At 38.3% G+C, this 25254-nt stretch overlaps 1 protein-coding gene across 7 annotated transcripts in view; it reads right to left on the reverse strand.

The window, feature by feature from the left end:
- The window catches only part of rg (A kinase anchor protein rugose), a 416363-nt gene that overhangs the window by 290286 nt on the left and 100823 nt on the right, over positions 1-25254 (reverse strand). The gene's annotated exons all lie outside the window — the stretch shown is intronic.

The following is a 25254-nucleotide window of genomic DNA, read 5'->3' on the forward strand; positions in this document are numbered from 1 at the left end:
TTCAGGTTGAACTACAATCGTCTTTCCTGTCAAATCAACATCTGTATCATCCATTCCTTGTAAATATATTATATCACGATATTACAATTTTTGGGGGCTCGTCCGGGATTGGACAAGACAGAAAACGAAACGGTTTAACAGAGCTATTCGCGCTAGTTGTGAGTTTACCGGTACGCGGTGCGGTAAAAGACGATATCGTTGACCATTTAAGTTGGTGTAGTGTGAAAAAATGGCTAACGTCGGGGACGAACGATTGTCGGGTGAAGAAGGTTCGACGCTGGAGGAGCTGAGAAGTAAGCTCGCGCGAATGAACCTCCCTATATCGGGCGCGAGGTCAGTGCTGATTGCGAGGCTGAATCGGGCGTGTAGGGCTGGACAATCGTATCCTAAGGGAGCGACGGGCGGTGAAGAGCCAACCGGTCAACGAGATTTAGAAAATGTACAGAGAGCTGAGCGTGATTGTAACGAAGACGAAAATGTTGAGAAAATGAATACGAAGGAGTTGAAAGAGCGCCTTGCTAGTTTGGGTTTAAAAACGACGGGAAGAAAAGCAGAATTACGCGCACGACTACAAGCGGCCATGGACGGTAACGATGTTTCGTCGGAAGAAGAAAGCGACGACGAAAGTGAGGACGAAGATGACAAAAAATACGCAAGAGGACACAAGAGAGGTACGCGAAGGGTGTATCAGGACCGTGATGAATATTGTCGAAGGGCATGTGTTGGTTCGACACTGAGTTTCAGAGACGTCGAAGATGCATTAGAGTCGTTTAGTGGCAACAAAGGTGAAAATGTCGAACGATGGTTCGAGTCGTTCGAGGAAGTCGCTGATACGTGCATGTGGTCGGATGGACAGAAGACAGTCTACGCGAGGAAGCTGCTGAAGGGATCAGCGAAAATATTCGCGAGCTTCGAGTGTCACGCCAGGACTTGGCATGAGTTGAAGAGGGGGCTAGTGAAAGAATTTTCGAGGAAAGTTAACAGTAGGCAGGTACATCAGAAACTTGAAGAAACAAAAAAGGAGAGTGATGAAGCATGTTTGGCTTACATGTACCGCATGCTCGAAATAGCCAGCCATGTGGACATAGAGGAGGAAGCAAAGGTGGAATACATAGTGGATGGAATAATAGACGACGAGAGAAATAAGGCTATATTATACGGCGCTACGTCAATCAAAGAATTGAGGAAGAGGTTAGTGATGTACGAAGAGCAGAAGAGTCGCAGAGTAAAGTCGATCGTGAAGCCGGCTAAAACCGAGAAGAAAGGGAAGCTCAGTCAATCTGCAGATGTAATGAAGAAAAGAAGATGCTTCATTTGTGGTAGTGAGGATCATCTAAGTGTTAAGTGTCCGGAGAGAGGAAAAGGTGTTAGGTGTTTCGAGTGCGGCGGATTTGGACATGTTGCAGCGAGGTGTACGGCGCGACCGAAAGAGACCTGCGTAGTGTCAAGATCCGAGAAGGGGAAGTATATGAAGGAAGTGATGATAGATGATTGTAGGTTTGTGGCATTAGTGGATACGGGTAGTGATCTCACATTCATTCGATCAGACGAGTATGCGAGGTTAGGGTCACCACCGCTAGGTAAATGTAAACTTAAGTTCGACGGTCTTAGTTCCGCTGGCAATGAGACCTGGGGTGAATTCACCAAGGTAATGTTGGTTGATGGGTATAAACTGCCAATCACTTTACACGTTGTTTCGAACAAAATATTGACGAAGCACGGCATGTTGTTGGGCACTGATTTTCTGGATCAGGTAGAATTACGGGTTAAGCGAGGCGAAGTGACTTTCTTGCGGCTTGACGAACAGACTAACAAAGACGTGCCGGATATATTTAGAATCAACGTGATAGAACAGACTGATGAAATAGACCTAACACACGTGCAGGAACCGCATTATCGGGAAGCAATTCGCGATATCATTAAGGGGTATAAGCCGGAGAAAAAGCGGGACGTTGGGATAACGGCAAAAATCGTGTTAAAGAGTGACAAACCTGTGGTTCGAAGGCCGCGAAGATTGGCACCTTCGGAGAAAAAAGAGGTGGACGAGTTGATGGAATTATGGAAGCAGGAGGAGGAGAAGGCTCAAGTTAAACGGAAGAAAGAAGCTGTTGAGAAAGAAGAACGGGAGAAACGTGAAAAAGAGCGACGAGACAGGCGTGATGGCAGTAACACTAAAGACGATCAAGACGGCGATCTTGGTAGTCCCACGTCTCATAAAGGTCGCAGTAGTAGTACCGGAAGTAGTAGAAGAGACAAAAGGCGGTCTAAATCTAGATCTAAGGAACGAGAGAGGGATCGTCAGAGAAGCGACAGAGATCGTGATAGAGATAGAGATCGAGAAAGAGATAGAGAAAGAGAAAGAGAAAGAGACCGTGACCGCGAAAGAGAGCGTGAAAGAGAACGTGAAAGAGATAGAGAAAGGGAAAGGGACAGGGAACGAGAAAGAGAACGTGAAAGAGAAGAAGCAAGGAAAACTGAAAGAGAAATTATGCGTGAAAGGGAGGAAGAGGAAGAGGCGAAGGAGAGGAAAAAGAACGAAAGAAGAGCGAGAGAAAAAGAAGCAGCTTATCAAGAGCGTTTGAGAGCATGGGAGACGCGGGAACGTCGCAAACAAAAGGAATATGAGAAAGAAGCGGAGAAACGCAGAGCAAAACGGGAAGCGAGAGAAAGGGAAGCAAAACGCATCAGATGACAGCGAGATAGAAGGCAACATCTGAGGGCAGATGTTATTGCAGGATGGCCGAGTGTAGTATCGTGAGTGAGAGGCCTGGGAGTTGGCGGGTGAACCGCGTGAAATGTCGCGAGAGCCGAGGCGTTAGGCGTTTGTTTTTCCATCGCGTAGTTTTGGAAAGAGTAGGCCTACGTGATCTTGCCCACGAGCGGTTGCCAAGCGACGGGAAAAGAGGGGGGAATCAACAATCGGAGTTGGCGAGTGGCGTTACCGAGAGAGTATGGATGGCATGTTGTAAAAAGTCGAGTCGTTATCTAATTATTTAATTGTGCTGTTTTCTGTATGTTTGGTGTGAATAGTTCAGGTTGAACTACAATCGTCTTTCCTGTCAAATCAACATCTGTATCATCCATTCCTTGTAAATATATTATATCACGATATTACATGCATATTTCACTTTGTACATTTATTTGCATCCATTTTATCTCAGAAATATATTATGTTCGGAAAGCTCAAATTTTTAATCGTATTATAACGCTTTTGTATCTGTTTACAACCTTACGGAGACTTCATTGAAAAAATTCATTAAAGTTCGTCAAATATGAAATTTGAAGAAATTATCGAAAATTTTTTCACTCGTGCAACCCATCTAGGCTACTCAAATCCTTTTTCCGGAATCCTTCACCCGGAATTATTTCTCAAACATTCGAACACTCAAGTGGAACGCAACGAGTTTTACTAGCGAGCTCCACTCAACCCACTCGAACGTTCGAGTAGTCGAATAGCTCCGAACAACAATCACCGCCAATAATCAAGACCTTTGTCCCACGTTCCCCTTTCAGTGGAAACCACGCTGAATAATCTTTTCCGCGAGAAACAGTTCCATTCTCGAAACATTCCACCTAAAATTAATGTTCTCAAAGACCCTCTGTTTTCGGCTCGTGATCAAAGGTACAGTTCCTAATTGCCAATTACAAATAAACAGATTGTTTGTCATATATGTATTAGCGAATTGGCGAGTGGTCAATTCGAACATCAATAAAGTACCATGCAAATTGTAACTCGGATTTCGATTGTTTCAAACGTACGTACGCTCCTGATCCTGTACAGAATGTCATAATCGATCCCAATCGATAATTAATCGATTCGAATTTTGTATCTACACAAAATATCAATTCAAAGCATACAGCAACCAATTGTGGGAACTATTTGCAGAAACTTTAGAACAAAATAACGAACAATGTTAACAATTATATGTTGATATAATATATCACACGCAAAACATGATAGATTACGTTAGAAGAAATTAGTAAGATTTTATTATAGCGTACTATGTATCGGTTCGTTGCAGTCGAATGTTGCAAACGACATTAATAATTTTTTAATGATATGTCACGTTTATCTCGTTTCGCTCGAAATATTCTAACACATATTTATTAACAGGAATATGAAATGTATATACGGTTCAGAACACTTGAATTCTGATGAATCGGATACTGGTCAGGCTGGAATTAAATTCGTACACCAAAGGACAAAGGGGCTTCGATCGCGACCGCGTTTCCCACAAAACAATGCCTTGATTATCTGTCGCGAATCTTCATTGCAGTCGATCCGTGATCGAATTTATCCCAGACATAGTCGCGCGGCAATACGCGTTTAACGCGGAGACAAATGGAACTTTCGATCCTACTAATTGATCAATTCGAATAATCAGCATGGAGAGGCAGCAAATGACGGATTAGGAATTTGGAGTAAGAGAATTTGTTAAATTGGATGGATTCTCTGTGTAGTGTGGTTGGCTATGCGGGGTGGTCTCTTTGGTCACTTGGAAACGATTTGGTCACTTTTTAACTTTGATTTGTAAGATTGAATTGCTCTATAGATTTTTTTTTTATTTTATTTATTAAAATTTACAATCAATTCTCGCATTGAGAATTTTCAGTAATTTTTCTGGCGTGGCGCAGTGACATGGTTAATATCGAAGAATTAAAGAGTGCCATGGTAGTAGCCATGAAGTTCCAAATTTCTGGCCGATGACATAGTCCGACCAAAGTCTGTAAACACTACTAGTTTATTTGCTATGTGTATACGATTCTGATTCAATTGCTTGCTATTAATAATAATAATAAATTAAACTTTATGTTGAAGAAAAATACTATATTAAAGTAACTTAAAATTAATAATTGGGAGATACGAATACTTCTTCGATGACTTTAATGACATTACCTTGGTGAAGGAGTAGAAGCAGGAAAACGGTGTGTTCTCGTGAGCAAGCGCGTTAATTAAACGTTCCCATTTGGCCTTTACAAAGCCCGAACGTCATGCGTTTAATTAATTAAACTGCGCCACTCAGAGATTAGTCGCGAATTTTAATTACGATTAATTGCACCCGACACACATCAGTACAGTTGATCCGGATAGAACTTGAGCTTTCCTTCTGTTTCTTTTGGCCAGTGCTTGTAAACGCAGCAGAGCAACCACTTTTTACAAAACCGTTCATTATTGTTTTATAAACTCTGTATTTATCCTCTTTCAGCTGTCGTATAATTGAAACAGTTTTTCTGTAGCTTAACACTTTATGCATGGCGTATCAAAGAAATTAAATCTAAAATGAAGACAAGATTATATGAATAAAATTTATGTGATACATTATCAAGAATTGAAGAGTAAAATACTGCATTTAGTAACAGAATCAATTCCATGATTCGCAAGATTCTTCAAATAAACGATATCAAAATTATTATTGCAAGTCTGCAGACAAATTCAGAGCTGTGACATGCCTATTGTTGAATCATAAAAAAACTTGTAGTTAGGTTACGTTTCTCTAACATCGAGTTTACCTTAACATATTTCATTCATGATCTTTGATTTAAAAAAGGAACATTTAATCTTCAATGAAATTTACTTTCATCGATGCCATTTACGCTCGAAATTGCACCAGAACGAAAGTTTCTTTCAGGAACGAAACGTTCTTTCTAAATGAGACACGCCAAAGAACCATCTCATCTATGATTAAAGTTTTCACCAGTAGTCGCGTAATTAGTCCAGACTACAAAGGCCGCTAATGAAGTTCATTAGCGGACGTGGCGCGCGATTTGAATAATGTACCAGGCTGTTGACGAGTGGAAACAACGTTTACCATCTGTCCCAGTACTAAAACAGAGAAAAAAAGAGAAAAAACATCGACCACGCAACAAAAAAAGATAGAAAGAAGAAAACAAGAACGACGCATTGAGACGAACAGAAACCAGTAATGCAGGTAAAAAGAAATAATACGTATCGCGTTTATTCTCCTTGACAGGAGGCGTCCATTTTATCGAACGTCATGAGAACGGACATGTGGATCGAAAAGCGAACCAAAGCATGGTCAATGATCAGTCTTGTCATATTGATTAATGGATGTCGTTCTTCCGCGTTATTGCCTGGCCATAATGGCAACCTTAGCTATGGCTCCTTCACGTTCGCATGAATAAACTTCCATCATCGCAATACCAAATACACGATTCACGTTGACGTATCTTCTGCCGTGAAAAGATTAATATCATTGGTAAAATTATAAAGGAAATTTGAGAATTTGCATTAATCTAACGTAAATTGGAAAAAAGTAAGGAGAAATACCGTTTTGTCGATTTCACTGGGAAAAAATGAAAGTCTATTTTTTTTTATACTGTTTCATTTTTGCATTAAAGTCATAATGGGTTTAATTTAAATCACAATAGACAGCTGCGATTGTACCGAATTCCCGACATGTTGCACTTATTGTTTTATATTTTGCTATATGGTCTATCTATATCGTTGACACAGTAATAAATAGTATGCTCAATGATACATTTTTCTCTCCTTAATAAAATCTTTATTCCATCTAATAGTTGCAGGGTTAAGATCCGCGTAGCTCAGAAGGCGTGTTGAAAATAGCGATATCGTGATTTCAGAAGAACAAGGCAGAGCAAGATCTCAAAGATAGAAAAATCAGTGCACGTGTTCGATTTTACGGTTGAGAATGCATGTAGGAATTTTATGCTGTTGACGAGATATAAATTTGATCTGAACAGACGTTTCTCGATATCGCGTTTCCGCACTCGCGAATACCGAAGTGGCGTTTCCTTTGTTCCGAACGAATTTTGATATTTCGGTCGGATTGCGTTAGGGCAGTTTCCTTGGGATCCTGTATTTTCAATTTCCCTTTTCGTATTTTCTCCGTACTTCAGTTTTTCTTTACCGATAAACTTTTACACTTCTCCGTCCTCCATATTTTAATTTTTTATTTTACAGATACCTTTTCCATCCTCTCCGTTAACAATACATTTTCTCATTTCAGATCTCTTTCCAAATAATTACGTAACGTGATTTGTTTAATCTTCGGAAAAAATATATAATATACAATAGTATATAAATGGGATAAGTAATAGATAGAATAGTAAATAGTAGTATAGTTCCTTATCATGAAAAAATGTTTTGTAAAAATACCAGAATAGGAATCAATGGTATACAATTTTCATGAATAATCAACTTCTTTTATTTTCTATCGAAATATAAGGTTTCCTCTTCTTCTTAAGAAATGACATTCGTTTTACTGATCAGTACCAGAAATTTTTTTTTTTTAACTGAAATATTTGATATCCAACTGGAAGTAGTATTGTTCAGGTACATGATAGGCAACTCTCTTGAAACCTGATCAAATATGTAATAAACAGAAATTTTCCAACCAAGTTAATCTACAATTTAAAAATTGGTCTTCTTATTGCTAGAACCTGTAACGCTCAAGTAGCCTACTTGTGGTTGAAAATCAGGCTCAGTACGAATTCCACGTGGCTCCATGAATTTCTGGGCACCACCTCCGATAGAGTTACGCGTATCGACGTTACGTCGGCTGGCCGTAGTTTCCAGCTGCGTATCGTCGACAAGATAATTATCCCGAGGAACCGCTCAAGACTCTCGAGTTTGAGAAATCCCGGATCTACTGCCGCATCCACCTACCTTTAGTTTCTCTCGCCTCGCGCCAAATAATTCGGATCGAGATTTCCAGCGGTGCTGCTTCCGGCTACGCGACGAGTATATTGCGCGCTCAGGCTTTCATCTAAACGATCCAAGCCACGATAGACCAGCTACGAACGAAACCGCTCGCGAACGTCTTAATTAATTTCAGGGGCGTTACCAAGCCAAGGAAGAACGAGTGGCTTGTTCCATTGAACGTCGAACAGATTACGCTGGAAACGCCGCTAATTATTGCCTTATTGTTCTATTCGGAACCATAGACTTCTGCTAATTATTGATATCGTTTCATCGAGTCTTGAAGAAATTCATCCAATTTTTTTTTTTTTTTTTTTTTTTTTTTTTGTTTCTATAGGATTATAAAATTGTTTCATCACAAACTTCAACGGTCTCTTTGATTACTCTAATTTGCAAACTCAATGCATTTCTGTGTTCGTGATAGATATGACGTGACGTCATTCGATTGATTTTACCAAGAGTAATAGATCTACATTGCCTGTATCAACATTCGTGTTTAGATAGGAGAATGTACTGTGGACAGTACACATTATGGTTATTAGATTTAGAAAGGAGTAATATTCCGAACGTCGGATATATCTGGATCTGTTATAGTGGTAATCTGATGAAAGAGAAATGCAGATGTATAAAATAAATGTTTAGTTTGAGAATAATTGATTTATCAACGTATATTTTAGGATCTTTCGTATTTTCTATATTCTCCAGGATTTTTGAAAACATTTTTTACAGCGCACTCACAGTTCTAAATTTATAACACTTGATTAAATACTACGCCGTTCTAGCTTTCCATTCTCAATATTTCCATTATATTTTTAGCCAACGCTTCGTTTCACTTCGCCTAGCTGAATTCAAAATACGCGTATTTCCACTCAACGATCACTTCGTCCTCTATTAATATTCAACTTTCATTTCAATATGGATTGACGTACAAAACTCGAACTATTTTCCGCTACAATAGCCATATTGAAATAAATAAGAGTTGAAAAGCTTCGCGCTGAAGTTTTCTGTACAAATAATTCTAATCTAGAATTACTACGAGTCTTCGGGAAATATTTTGCAATCCTTTCAGAAGTCTCAACTTCAAGATTGCCAATTTGGTCTCTAATTTAAGCAAACGACATCAAAGATTACATTCCTGAAAAGCAAAGAACGATTCTCAAATCTATCGTTCCTGATCAATTATTCTCTGTAGTCGCGAACGAAAGTCGCCTTACGAAGTTACGGAAGGGACGGTAAGTCGACTTAACGTAGAACGAGGTTAGTACGGTAATTAGATTGTGGTTGCTATGAGAAAGTGAATGATCCTTGTATTCCTCGACTCGCGACATAGCAATGACCTCGGAGAATACTAATTATCGCTACCAACCCAGAACATTTTCAACGACGCAACGTAACCAAAATCTACAGAAACGAATGTGGAATCTACTGTAGAATCTTCATAGTAGAGGACTGAACCTTGTGAATGTTGAATTTCATAATTTTGTTTCTTAGAAGGCGAATCAACTCCATTGTTAATTTTTTTAATTTCATTACATAAATACACGATTAACCTTCGATTCTCAGGAGACAAATTTACTTCCACAAGTTGATTTATTGCAAGAAAATGAGATAAATAACAGTAAATTTTAAGGTAAATTAAGAAACCGATGCTTGTAACGTTGTCAGTGTCCTATACTTTTCAAAACTGCTGCTCTGTAAGCTTGCTTCGTAATCTCCAAAGTATCATCTAAGACGTCATCAAAGTTAACTTCAATCACTTAATCACATTTATTCCACCAACCATAATTACATAAATTACACCAGCGAAACGTGGATATAATCTTACTCCTTCTGACGTGTATCTCCGATTTCTATCTTGAAATTATTACATAAAACACGTGCACGTCACACGAGATTCTCCAATTCTGAACGCTAAAGGAAACCCTTCTATTCTTCAACCTCTCTCCTCCAGCGTTTTCTGAACTATCACCATTACGTTGCTCCAGATTACATCTCCTAGGGGTAATTTTACATCAGAACCTTCTGGAGATGCTCGAAACGTACAATCGATTCCCAGGATTAGATAGTGCCGTCTCAAAGGGCGTAGTCCCTGTCTCGTTGTTGTGTCGTCTTCTGCGGCTTGGCAAGACGCTCGAACGAATGCATTAACCATAAGCTCGAGAGAATTAAACAGGTAGAACCGTGCTGAAATTAATAATGCAATTTTTCGACCACAGTCACGAGATCGTTACTAAGAGACAAATATTTAAATATTTACAGAGCTCTCTGAATTTCATTAAAGAGTATCGATGCTAGGTGAGTTACAAATCTATCTATCGACTTTAATATGTCGATTAAGAGGGAAGAGCACGATAAGTTGAATTTCCTATTTTTTTACAGGAAAGCAACTTTGCAATTCAGAACATCGTCAACTAATCGCAAATCGTCGTCTCAAGCATCGAATATTTTATTTTATAGCCACAGAGCAAGGATCCGACTAAAAAGGCTTTCTATCTCTATTCGATAATCAAAGTAATGAACATGAAATATCTGCAGGAGTCGGAATTGGGGCAATCTACGCCATTCGAGAATCAAATAAAATACGAGAAAAACATAACTACGTTTCTCAGCTTTGAATCACTATATAATCCTTTAACAAGTCGAAAATATGCTTAATTGAAAGGATCGTCTGGCTGCCAGCAGACAACTAGAAAATTGCGAGTCGCAGTTTAATTTAATATCGAAAAAGGCATTAGCGCAGGAGTAATCATGGCCGCCTGGAGATATATTTGAATGATGTCCGAGTACAAAGTAACGATATCAAATTATCTATCGGGAGACGCGCGAAAACTGATGGTTCACGGTGAACTTTAATTGAAATCATGGCTCGACGTCCGGTTGAAAATTCGCAGAATTCATTTCGAAATGAAAACTCCCGCATAATGCCCCGTTAATCGCGAATCCGTATTAAATTTCGTTCTTCCATACGCTACGCTGGCGAGTCGAATTCGCGCGTAACAGAAACTTAATTAACGCCCGTAGGACCGAACCGTTTCCAAGGGAATAACCGAGTACATCGCCAGAAAATTCTATGAGAGAGAAAGGAAAGAGAATATGTCCGCATGTATCGAATTGAATACCAGTGGAAGGGAAAAATATGAATTTCTTCTTCACAGAATTATTCGAGCATCCAACGAGTAATAATTACGCTTGTAATGTTCATTAGATTCATGCGGATACACCGGTGAATATTTTTCCGTGGAAATATGGTCGATACACGAACTTTAATTTGTATAATGAAAATTAGCAACCGTTGGTCATTATACAGAAAATCTTGTTAAAAATGAATCGAAAACATGAAATGAAAAAATAAAAGGATTTTTTCAGTTGCTATCGCATAAGATATGAGACAGTCAGTGAAAGAAGATTTTGTACTCTTGGTTTTATGTAAATCGTTTCAGGAGCTTGAGCAGTGGTTTCATTAAGCTAAAATGTGAAGAAAATACACAGTTAAACGTGTATTTTATTATATGCTTCTTTTGTCTATCCAAAGTATATAGGAGTAACGCCTATTTAAATTATTAAAATTTACTAAATAATAAATTACTAAATTTAAACAATTATTGTTTCAAGACTAATGAAAATCTTCAAATATATAGTTGAAGTCGTCAGAGAGGAGACATCTTCACGTACAAAATTCTTTCTGTTTTATTTCGATCCGACTTTCCGTTGCTGAGATATCATCGTTTGAAAGGAGCCGAATTTTTCAATATTTCTCTATCTCTGTCTCGCTGGCACGCTCAGAATTTTCACCCGCACCGCGTCACTGACCAATCCCAACTTCGTTAATAGTGCTCTGATCAATGACAGACAGCATCCGTGACTTTTTACTATTTCTATAACGCTACTAAGCGTACTATTTCATGGACAAAATGTAAGTCGGACCGCTGCAGGCTGCCATTCATGGTTCTGTAGATTTAGATACATTCGTTACACTTCATAGTGCTTCAGAACCAATTGAGATATCGATTTAAATAAAAATGTATTATCAAGGGTACACTTTTGACTAACTTCCTACAAGAAGAACTTCTTTTTCTTAGTTTTTATAAAAAAAAGAAGCCGCACCAACAAATTCCTATCGCGCAATTTTTAAGTATCACTATATATTGATTTATTTGCGACTATTTCTCAACTCTATCACAATTACAATAGTGAACTTTATAGTTAGAAGATATTTCAATTGTAAGATACCTAAATTCCACGTAACAAAATATGTAATACTAAAAGCACAGAACTATTTTCTATATCTTAATACATTTTATAATTGATTACCATATAACAAAACAACAACTAACCATGGGAAAAAACACCCAAGAATTACGAGACTTCGTGTCAAGGATAAAAGAAAGATAACGAAATCTAAAGGGGCGAAGAGGATCGTTACTAGGATTATGCGAGACAATGGAATCTCGTGTCGACAGTGGCACGTGTTCAACAATCGTAATTCTCGATCGAGAAGCACGGAACAGGCATGTCAGCTTGCGGATAATTGGAAGAGAGGGATGAAAAAGCTTACGAGGAGTCGCAGACAATATTGGAAACGAGAAATTGAGCAAGCATAAAGGTGGCTCTGCATCCGTGGATCTCAGCTTCAATTTATCCTAATCATCGGCGGCAGAGAACGAAGGAGGACTGCCAGTTGATTTCCACTGGGAGGACAGCGGCGATGAAAGATCGAATGGCAGCGATCGAGCCTCCAGCTGTTTCTTTTCACCATGACAATTATACATTTTCGCACTTATCGCCGTGCAATCGTGTAACCACGCTGCTATACAACAACGTTGACGGAAGAATTTATGTTTAAATGGAAAAAGATATACATTGATATAGATTCAGTCAACGTTCAAAATCTTTTCACTAAGGAAACTTCTACAAAAAAAAAAATTTCTCAGAAAGCCAAACGCGAAAGCTACTTACCGTCAAAAGATATACTTACTAATCAACTTCATAAACTAAAAGTTAGAGAGTAGTGATGATGTTACAGATATTCTTTGATATTTAACCCTTGGAATGTATAATTTATATCATACTTTAATAAATTAAATTACAGAAGTGTCAGTCAATTGTCCTCTTTTTTTAAGCCGAATATTAATCTTGTATACAGTCAAAAAAGAAAGTTAAGAAATTTAGAAAAAGTGGAGCTAATTTATTCTATTCCACAAGATATTCAGTTTAACGTTGTAAGTAGAAAAAGAATGGTTCGGTCAGATCATTCACAGCTAACAAACACGAATGCCCATCTATTCGGGAGGAAATTGAAACGTTTAAATCTTTGAGAAAATATCTCTTTACGGTTTTCTACTAATCGAAATGGTTCAATTCTTGAATCCAATGAAACCAGGAGAAGTTTTACTGTTCTACAGAATAAAAAGTAACGATAGAACGAAGTCATTGTATTATTGGATTCTACTACCAGATTGCACATTGTATATTTTGTTAATTAAAAAGTACACAATATGCAATGGACAGAATGTAGTTTCAGTTAAAATATCATACATTTGAAGCGTATATAAAACATGGAATTGCTGGTGCTTTTAACGATTTCGAGAGAGAGTTGTTCGAAATATATCAAACTGTTAGAATGTGGTTCCTAACTTGTTATACAGTTGTTGTAACTGAACGTTGTGTTTTTAGCGATTAGTACGTAATAGTGTCTGCTCCTATATTTTTATTCGCAAGTATCGCCGCGATTCCTGAGATTTTACCAACTTCTTACCGAGATTTTATTACTGCTTGAAAGTAACGAACTTTCAGAAACAGCCCTTTAATCTTCAGTTCTAGCATTAAAAGCAGACTTCAAGGAATTTCCAACAAATTTTAAAGATTTTACGAATCGAATAAAAAATTGCGGAAGCTTCAACATTCGCATCAAGCATTCAATAATTCGTTGAAAAGAAAATTTGGTCGTAAAATTACAGCCATAAAGTATTGCAACAAAACCTATAAAGATAACGTTCGACCACAATCCCAACCGCCACGCCTTCTGCACGGCTATAAACTCCGAACTGTCCAAACTTAAGACACATGTCCCTACCAACAGACAATTAATACTCTAACAAACACATAAACATCAACACCACAGGTATCTCTATTCCTTCGGCAAGAACAATAACTAACTCTGCCCGTGCAATCACAAATCTCTACTTTTTCAAATGAAACTCATTTCGTAAAATTCAATCTTGCGCGAACTGTTGCAGGTCAAATCATTCATACCTTTCGTGAGATGCTCCTTCCTTTATTGCGTTATTTCAAGTTATATCTGATCAACTCAATTTTTAACCGTCGCAACACTCGTGTATGTTCTGTTTCTTTTTCGCAAATTTGTTATTTAAAGATCAATGAAATTTACTCGATCAGCCGCTATATAATTAGTACATTTCTACATTCAACACTGAACGAAAGGTCAACAGTCACTTGATACGCCTACGAAAACACGAAAGCTCCAATTAATTGGCAATTTCCAATCTAAAGTGCTGTGCAAACATACACCGCGTTGATATATTATTTTTATAACAGTTTTAAATTTGCATGTAATATATCGTCAATTTGAAGAAATCATTAATACCTCAATTAATTTGAATATTTCGTAAGATTGTATTCTTCATTCTTCTAAATTATTAACTTGAATTTTTTCGGATTAATTTGGATCGAAAAACCACCTAAGAGTTCAGAAAATTTAGCACTCGTAACAAACACTTGGTGAACGAGGATTTTAAGAATCGCTTGCTAAACACACCGATATCTTAAAATTCTGTGATACCCTTCTGCTAGATGCTTCTGCAAACATTCCGAAGTTTTAAAAAACTTTGGCTAGAGAAAAGAAGCAGAGCAACCCGATCGAGTTTTACCAGCGGGCAAAATACAATTAAAAGTAATTAAGACTGTAAATCCGGACTACGAAGACCGGTGTAGAAATAGTTTCTCCGGCTATCGTTTTCTCTCCACGTTCGACGATTCTCCCGACCTACTCGAAGTTTCTCTGTCGGGCGAATCTCTTGGGCGAACGAGAGAAATCGTTGAACGAGTCATTGTTTTCGTCCACTTGGCGATAAACTCGACGTCGAGAAATCGAATGGTCTTGGAGCGCTGAAGAACGGAGATCGTTCACGGCCGAACGATGTCATGCAGAAAATGAAAGGGGAGCGGCCGTTCCACCGCTGAACTTCCTGGCCATAGCCGGATATATCTTCTGGAACCTCGTGGCCTCGTCAGGTTCTTCGTGAAACACCGAACGTTCGCGTCCAGAGATATGTAGATCGACCACCACTCGAAAAACGTTTATTATTTTATCAACACTTATCACGACAGCATGATCGATGTTTTAGCAAGTTTTACTCAAATTGCAACCTATAATCTGACAATTTTTAATCGCATTGCGCTAACCCTGGAACTGCTTGTATCATGTACAAACGTTAGAACATCCTAGTTCAAGTCTGGCACTCACCTAATTGCCACCCTGAGCGGCGCACCGACTAATTTGTCAGGCCAAAAATTCCAAATTATCATGATCTCTACCAAATGAATAGCGTCTTTATGTATTTTATGTACAATTTAATGATTTCGCAACTAAGGAATACGGATTAGTCAGTATTGGCAAAAACCGCAATTACTTAGTTGCCACCCTGAACTTGGATTTTGCCATTACACGATATTGACGAAATCCGCAATTATTAAGTTGTCAACCCAATAAATCGTCAAATTCAATGTTACCCTTAAAATCTATCATTATCTTCCTCTACGCATCACGGATTCCACTTAATCCCTTTAGATGTCTTAACAGTCATCAGCAGTCTTAACTCTAGTTAAGCACAAAATTATAATAGAACAACTCGAGACACCATAAAACTTGGCTCTGAAGAATGCCAGATCTCCATGTTCCTGGAACTTCTCGAAAGGATTACGACTTGGACGATAAGGAAAAGAGCTTAACATGGTACCATAATATAATTGTTGAGAACACAAGAGAGGAGGGAAACGCTGTGTTATAACTGGATCTTAAGTTGAAGCTAGAATAAGGGATTCGAAAGATATGCTAAGAAGCATAAGTTTGGGAGGGCAGGCTGAGGGAGAGACGCGCGCGTCTATGTCGGCCGATAGAAATTCCAGGGACCAGGCATAGTTGACACGGTTTCGAGGCGGGCGTAGTTTTACCGGCCTCATTATAAATGGCCGATACGATGACGTTTTCCAAATGAATTATTGAAGAGGACACCGCGGCTGTTGAGAATATTTAAACTAGGTCGATACTTGCAGTTAGCGTGCATCTGGTATCGACAACCGAACCGAACGCTGCGTTTCTATCCTCTCATTCTTTTCCTCTCTTTTTTCAATCGACTTTCCTCTCCTTGTCTCACGCTGAAAAACCTGCTTCTTTCGAATCAAATCGACTCCGTTCTCTTCTCTTATCGCATTTCTGCTCCCATACTCTTTCTCTCTCTTCTTCTCTTCATTCTTTTTTCTATACGAAATGCTCTTTCCCCTCTCTGGTTTTTTCGCACCTAGGTTCGCTTTCCACGCGTCGTCGTTCCCTTTGTTCCAATTACGCGTCGCCGGGAGAAACCTTATCCCGAAGGAACCCACAACGGCAGAATTCTATCTGAGCTTGAAAGCGTATACGTACGTAGGAAAAGCGAAGCGGCGTATAGAGGGACGAACGGGTTTCCCTTGGCCGCGAATAGCTATCGGAAGTTGGTCAACGACAGCGCCCTCGAAAAGAACGAGATTTCCATTTCTATGAAAATAACGCCGATGCTGGCCGTGGTTCGGATTAGGTTTCAAGCTGGGATTCAGCGAAATGCGACTGGACTATTGCCACGTATCTTTCGAAGAACTTGAAAGGAATATGCTAATACTTGATACTATGTGAACTTTTTTGTTTTCTTTTCTATCGGCGTTGTATAAGCTTGTTTTGCGAATAAAAAGGATCGATACAGTATTCCAAAATTGATCTACGGGTATTTTCTTCAAGATGTAAATCGGTACAGAACCATCATTGACTAAGTTGAGTTAACGAACCTCTATCGAGTTTCTTTCCTAGCGACTGTTCGAATAAGAGTCGAAATACAATATACTTATCGAAATAAGACGTAAACGGAATAGAAGAACTACAGTGAAACGCTCACTTCGAAAGAGGAATACTATCGTTGAAATTGAAGATTTTTATTCAACGTGTACAACGTTATAATTCATGCACCTGTATCGGTATGAATCAAAGTACATATTCTTTTCCATATGAGAAAAGCTATTTACCATGAGGAATTTTCAGCATAAATTTTTTTATAGACACTCCACCTTCTAAAAAGATAACGTAAGAAGAATAATAATCGAAAATGAACTTATTTGATGTGAAAATGAACCTTGTTGTAAGATCATAGAAATGTAAGATCGTTCAAAAGTCAAAATGGTTCATGATTCAAAGTCATTTGAAGATCGGCAAATTGTCATCGAGTGGCCATTACACTCGAGACCATTGAATTCAAGATTTCTCAAAGACTACAGGAGGAGTGAACAGGATTTTTATTACGAATGAAAACAGATGAAGAATATAAAATCGCGTGTGAACGCGCGATCGGATCAGGCCATTTAATTACGCTCGCGCCGATAAACGTTCACAGCTCGGTCAGAGTAGAGTTGACGTATTAAACAATAGGTTATCAGGGAACAATGTGTGCATCTCTAATCTACAGTTAGGTTTGCAACGTGCATTCGAAAATGTCAAGCGACTCGACGCATTGTTGAAACTCCGCGTGGCGATCCACCGCATTGTCGCTGACAGAAACTTTGATCGATAGAGTCGGATTATTTCGACAGGCCGCGACGACCTGCCGACGTTTTCCAAATGAAAACAATTTTTCCCGGCTACGCTAGATTCTCGATTGTGCCGCTATACTTGTCGCTTTGGACAGCACGCGAGGACTATACGCTTACGAAAATATAACGAGACGTGTTATCAACATTTCTATGGTTACCTGTAAAAAGCGTCGCGGGCAAATTTATCGTTTCGATTTATCGTAAATGGTAATCGACAGAATAAAAACTATAGAATTTCAACTTTAAACAATCGATGTTTTGTTAAAGCTTTTTGTGCTCGTGTCCAAATAATATTCTGAACGTTCGAAATATAGTCGTTTTAATAACTGGACAAAGTTTCTCAATTTGACCATCGTAGATAGTATACGAGGTTAATTCGGACCAGTCATTTATGACGGTCGCCATAACGTGCGAGTAATATATTAGTATTCATGAGTTAAAAAGCAATTTTACGTTCGCGAACGAACCTCGATCAGAAATTACACCGTAACGTCCTGTTGAAAATTTCCCTCGTAAAAGAATCGAAATAATGTAGGCTACTAAAATAGTTAATAGAGGCTCACTTAACAGCGTTAATTAAAAAACTTTTACTCTTTCTATCTAACTACAACGATTTTATACTACTTTTAATTAAATTATATAATTTCCTCTTCACTGCATTAACCTTTCCTTATAACTTCTGCGCCGCTTATTGTAATTTTCTAATGTTGCAAAATGACAAATATTTCTTTGCGATGTTATTACAAAAAATTAGGACACTTATATTAAATTATAACACAAAATTATTATATTTTTTTACTACTTTCATTCGTTTCCAGAGAAATCTAACGAATGAACAGATAAGTTGCTCGATCGTATTGACCAATTGCAAAAATGAAAAGCAGAAAAGATATGATTTACCTTGTACTTCAACACTGTGCATGCATCTTCTTGCACTAAACAAAATTCGAAAAACAAGTTCCATATGTTCCAGAAATTACACGTCAATCACGATACAGATAATGGAATTTTTACTGAAAGCGGAGTTGATCGACTTATGAAATGAAATACTCAATTTCGCATAAAACTGCAAATCATTTCCAGGTTTGTGACAACGAAACGAATTTCTAAGCGCCATTTTCTCGTCCTTTCACACGGTTCTTCTTCAATTCGTTCGATATTCAAAACGCGTCCCGGATGTAACAGGAACGTGGACGATGCACAGCGCCAAACGTTTCATTTTTTTACGATTTAAATGAAGAGAATCCCTCAGGGGTGGGCGGTTTCATTTCAAAGAAACGACGATGGAGAGAGGGACACGGTAATAAACACAGTGTGTAGCCGCCGTGCGTATTGGACAGAACTCATTTCCAAGTTGTGCAATTGCACGTTTCAGATGGAGCTTGCAAACACGTAATCCTGCCTGGCTTTCCTATGGCTGCTATGCGAAGAATCTATTTGCAAAAAGGTTATATACGGTATGCCGGAAGTGCGCTTGACCCAAACCTTTCGATCGTCTCGTAAAATATTTCGAAATGCATGCAGCACACGGAAATGCATCTCGACACAAAAGTGTAACGTTGTTACGTTATATTGTCGGCAGATTCCAAATAACATTGCATGTTTCTAAAGTATCCAGCTATACAGACGTCGAACAATAGTATTTACTAGAGATTTATCATTTGAGAATTTAATTTCCATTCGAATCCTAAATTTCAGACACATTAAACTGAATATTAACGTCGAATAATCTCGTATCATAAAAATTGACTTTTCGTTCAAAAACCACAGGGGAAGAGTATGGATAAGTCATAGTTATTTTGGCAGGAGAGCAATTTTAAAATTTAATTCGCTGTCAATCAGAGTTATATCGTCAGAACTGTTTGTGTTTGATTTCGAGATTAAACGCTTTTATCACTTTCTTGGATGCTTCAAAAATGTTGAGTATCATGACAATAAATGTTAAATGTTGTTAAGTGTTTAACATCAGATACGCATATGCGGAAGAATATCGATGACCTTGGAATAAAATTTAATGACCTGTGTTTAATACGGTTCCCATCACGGCGATCATCAAATATTCAGGATATCGTTCGCGAGACAAATTATTTTTCCCACGTGTTAATTAAAACTTCCATTCACCTCTAGAAAATCCTCTCCTTCGTTTCTTGTTTCCTCTGTCTGCTCTCCGTCGATCCACCCGTTTAATTCAACAACTTGCTTTCGTTTTGTTCCTCTATTAAGCGCGAATTGACCCGGCGCAATTTTCCAACAAATCGGAGACTCTTCTCGCTAAAAGCTTACGTGCAGGCTATTAAAAAATGTCTAATCTCAGGTAGACAAAATAGATAAAATGTACGCGATTGTATTCTTGTTTCAAAGAATTAAATACATCAACAGGATAGCATCAACAGGATATTCTATTTCCTTTTCGAGACCTTTGCCGAATCCAAGAGTTTCACACGATACATAGGATCTTCGAAGCATAAATTCAACCAGGGGATGAAGATATCTCAACGAAAGAGAAGGCGGCGGTTGAGAGAACGGAGAAGCCAAAGCACGTAACGCGAGCATCCACTTGTCACTCTGTACGCAGATCCCGTATCCTCGCGCTCCGTTGGCCGAATAATTGTTTGTATTTGCATGTAATTATTACGAAGCTCGCTGGTTTCGTCCGGAAAGGGGGCGTGTGTTAATATGGGCCGCCACTTCTCGGGGTGGTTGTCGCTCATTAGCATCGTTAGCCAGGTAGGCGAACGAAAGAAAGTAAAAAAAAAGGGGACCAAGAAGGAGAAAGAAGGAAAAATGGAGAAAAAAATGAGAAATAGAAAAACAGAAAAGGAAGAAAGAGTAAAAAGGCCAGAGGAGAAGGACAAAGTGGTATCATAGAGGCGAATTGGAGCACCGAATAACGCGGCAGCACCCCCGCCAGTTATTTCGCCGAGTCCGCGTCTGCCAGGAAAATTACAAAAACGTGGGAACAACCATCGCTGGGATTAAGTGGTCTGCTGCTTAAAACGCTCGTATTTAATATTTGATGCGTTTCTTTCGAGAGTTTTGGTTTTTTTTTCCAGCAACCGCGTTTTTATCTTTTTTCATTTTCTTTTTCGGTAACAGTTTGTGTAACAAGTGGCGTATACGTATTTTTATCCAAAAAAGTTAGTTCCAATTTGATAGTGTTGGTGCATATGGACGTATACGCGGCTGTACAAATTCCTTTTTTGATATCCAGGTCAGTAGTTTTTCAGCGAAAGCATATTTAAAACGTGAATGTGTCAATCTGATGACTTTGAATTTTCAACGTTTAAAGGCGTCTTCTGTGCCAAGCTCTCGTCTGTGTACCTTTATAAAAATTCGTGCTTTACATTTTACAAAAGGCTCGAAAAGTCTACCATCATGCAAAGTGCTCTAATTTCGTTCATTAGTAACTGCTTGCCTTTTTGGGGGGTTGTGCACAGAGTTTATCTAGTAGCAAGGAGTTCAAATCTTCTCGTATAAGCGAAATAGAAGTTGAAATTACTTTTTCTTGTGCAAATATTCACCGATCTCCATTATCCTTCCGATCTTCCAAGAATCTTCGAAATATGCGCGAATCTGGACTATTCAAATGAACGAGATTCCAGAGTTTCCCAAGATCGATAGAGTTCAGAAATTATTATTATTCAGAACACACCACCACCGCATTTCATGCAACACTTTTACAAGCAAGCATCGAATGCTGGCGAACGAACTTTTAAATAACCGGCGCGCGCCGCCGATAAGAAATCCCTCGTCGACCAACTCTCGACCATCCATTAATATTTATCTCTCTTCAACTGCCTTGTTTTTCTTAACGTAACAATACAGCCAGGATACTGCTACGAGAATCAAAGCGATAGTTCTTGTCCGCTACACCGAATCCGCATAAATAAACTCTTGCGTTTACGCTGCAGTAAGATTCGCTTTCGGCCGTTTCAGCCGCGCCGTCAGCACGTCAGAAGAATTTCAAAACAATGGTTCAGGCATGGCGTAACGGAAAGAGATCTCGAAACCAACGGTGGTACCGAGCAAGTTCTGTGAACACGAACTGCATCGAACTACTAAACGAAAGAAATAAAAAGAAAGAATACCGACAGAAGTAAAAGCGAATTATAAGAAAAGAGAAAAAAATCTGAAAATTCCTTCAACGTACGTATAGAAAGAAAAAATAAAAATACAGCTTCGGACCAAAAGAAAAATAGAGATGAAAAGGAAAAAAAAAGAATGAAATGCGAAAGAAACGGTGGCAAAGAGAAATGATCCCTGTCGCGCCATTGCGACAGAGAAGGTTCGTTTTACCGAATACATCACGTATTTAAAGCTACCAAACGAGCTAGAGCGTTGTTCGAATTCCCTCAGTGGAAGCCACGTTAATTAGAAACCTACAGGGATTCCCCGGGTGTTCAGGATATTTTCATATTAATATTTAAAGCGGATAAATGAGCGGAAAAAAGTTAGGTCGCGTACACTATCGAAGGATTAGAACCGATTGATTTTAATCACATATTATCTAGCTACAGCAGGGCTTATGATTAAGCAAAATCTTTTTACGAACACTTTACATTGCCCTGGTCCTGTATAGATGTAAAAGAACCGACATCGAATTTCGATTAAACGATGGTAACGCGACGTTCAAACGTGTAACCGTATAACCTGGAATTCGTTGTGACGTCAAGTCGCGATGACTTTTTTCATTTTGACGGATGGTAGAAGCACCAGCTTTCATTAGATTCATTAGCGAATGTCTACTTTCATTGATGGACGACAATGCGCTAATTGTTACAGGATTTTGTTTAAAAATGTCTTTAATCAAAAACTGATTTTCCATTTGCGAAAGCAAAGTTCGAGTGAAAAAGAGTTTTGTTTCAACTCCCACACAGTAGAGATAGAAAGAAGACCTTGACTTACTTTTTAACAATTTAATTATTAATTTATAACATTTATACTATTAATCTATAAGAATTAAACTACTATTAACTTATAACGTCTACGATAATAATTTATACCATTTATCAGTGGAGAATCTTCATATATCAATATATAACACTTACGCTATGAACTAATAACCTTCAGGCTATTAATTTATACCACTTAATCTATGATATTTAAACTATTATCCTGATTATGGAATTAGAACAAACAAAACCTAGCATGAATATATTACTATATTTATTACTATATATATATTACTATATTTATAATATAAAAAGAAATATATTACTATTTGTAAAACGGTATAAATATTAATATTTCCAAGTATTACTATTTAAAAAAACGATATCGAGTTAAGACTACTTTAATACAATCCGGTCTAGTCTATCTAAAATTCTTTTCAGAACTTTTTGGTAATCTAGACTGAACTCTCAACGTATCATGGGAAGCTGTGGGATATCGTAAGGACGTCGTGGGATACGTGTATCTTAGGATATCCTGTCCTATATTTTATTTGTAATTTCAAACAAGACGTTAGTTTTAATTCAAACCACAAATATACTGAATCGATAACGTCGCATGTGACACAAAAATGATATGGAAGAATCAGGTAACCCCTAAAACGTGGAACACGAAAAGGTAGGTCTCGACGGTCTACCGGTCCGTAACTAGCGTTCCTGGTCGGTGATGGTACTACGGATAGTGCTGCCAATGGAGAAAGCAGAAAAGTTACTAGTCGGTAAACAGCAGCGTTCTGTACCATCGACCGGTAAAATATTTTTCGGAATTACCTACAGTCCGTACAATAGTAATATTTTTTATTACAAAATTAATATATGTACCTGATGAAATAAATAGTTAACAATAATAAAAGTTACGACATTCAATAAAACGAATTAATGTATATCCAGTATAAGAATTTAGAAAAGAAAGAAAATCGATAAATCGACTACGAATAAAGAACTTCCTTTCCCTTAGACTCTCTGGAAAACGGTTTCCTGCCGTACCAACATGGTCCTTTACCACTAGATTAGGGATAAAGCTGGTTTCCACAGGTAGAGGACGCGATAATCGCGAGAATACTATCTAACAGAGACTTGGGGAATTATTCGGATCAACGTACCACGTGCGCTTGCGAATGTCGCGGCAAGCTGACGTAACGCTAATTCGACGTTCGGCACCCAGCGCTTCCATGTCAGTAGATCACCAGAAAAGAAAGAGAGAAATAACAATTCGATGCTCGTACTTCATTTATTTATACTATTGCAAATATTGAAGTTGTCTCAAAATGATACATCGATACGAATGTAGAGAATAAACAACGAATCGAGAAGGCCTGTACCGTGAAGCAGGAAAAAATATGATATAGCGACGTGAAACGAATAAAAGCACGAAAAGGTGAGTTTTGATCACGGGCATGACGAGTTGGTATTTCAAAGTTGGCCAATTTTGAAGTATATTGCGTAGCTGAAGGGACCTGTTCGGTGGAATTTTTGCTCGCCTTTACTCGCTTCGACGAACACTCGCTATTGAGTTTTGTAAAGTAGAAATGGCATTCATCGTTTCATCGGTCAGCCCTCTTCATCCCTTTCATGAAAACGCGCGTGTGTTTCATTCAAACAGCCTACCGTGATTTCACAGCCCCCATGCACCGTGTGCAAAGCAAGAAATCGAACCTGGACAGACGAGATTATTCGGTATGTAATTCGCGCTTGGCGCAATTCACTCGTATGCGTCATTACGCGAACCGGTAGCTGGACAAGCAAATCGATGCTTCGCCTCGCTATTCGTCGCATTAATAGCCGAATTATGTCGTTCATGGGTCGATTGCGTATAGGAAGGGAACAATCCCCGATTAGGTGAACGCTTAACATCGCCAGAACTTCCGGTCCGCCGATTCGTGCCAATATTCCTCGATCGTTTCTAAGCTGTCTCAACTGGTCCGATTGTTTGCTTGTCTGGCAGAAAATTTCTACTAGCCAAACGGATAGAACCGGTAACGTAAACGAGGTTGCTCGTGGGATTCAATGGGCTCTCTTGTCCGTTTATACATATATCGTTGAGCTAGTTTTTTTAATTGTACAGGGTGTGTCACGCTAGTGACACGGCCGTAATTTCTATTTTGTCGAAGCGGCATGGTCTATTTTCCTGTGACCTCGCTCTTTTCCTTTCTTCGCCCTATTTGTATAGACGCGTACACGCGTTTTCAAAGTAAACTTCCTTACCAGTGTTTCTCTTTTCCTTCTATATTTCTTAGCAAACTTTTTAAAATCTTTTTAAAGACAAATTTTATAGCTTCGATGGTTGAAAAAAGATTCATAGCGAAAATAAATTCGCAACATAGAGACAAAGAAAAAGAAGAAGAAATAAAAAATATAGAAAAATCTGTGATACAAATTGTGACCATGATTTCAGATAATAAACATAATAAACATAGGTACATGTATTGATCAATATTTATGAGTGAAATTGATGAGGTAAACGTATTATTTTGGCGTTAAAAAAAGAAACGTAAATGTGAAAATATAAAACAAGCGGGATTAGTACGATCGATACGATACTTTATAAAACGGGTGGAACAACCAGTCGTGTTTATGCAGTAAAAGTTATACCGTGCCTTTTTTCCGAGAAAAAACTATTACTTGCAAATAAATTGGTACGCTCGTTCCATCTTTGTTTACGGCCCTCGAAATCGATACCAAAATCTATGCTATAAACTCGTCTGCAAATAGAGAAGGCAACGATATAAATTTTAGACATAAAAAAAAAATATCGAAAATCAATAAAATTCCGTT

The sequence above is a fragment of the Bombus flavifrons genome, chromosome 2, assembly GCF_040668555.2.
Source record: "Bombus flavifrons isolate JBK064 chromosome 2, iyBomFlav1_principal, whole genome shotgun sequence".
Taxonomy (NCBI): Eukaryota; Metazoa; Arthropoda; class Insecta; order Hymenoptera; family Apidae; genus Bombus; species Bombus flavifrons.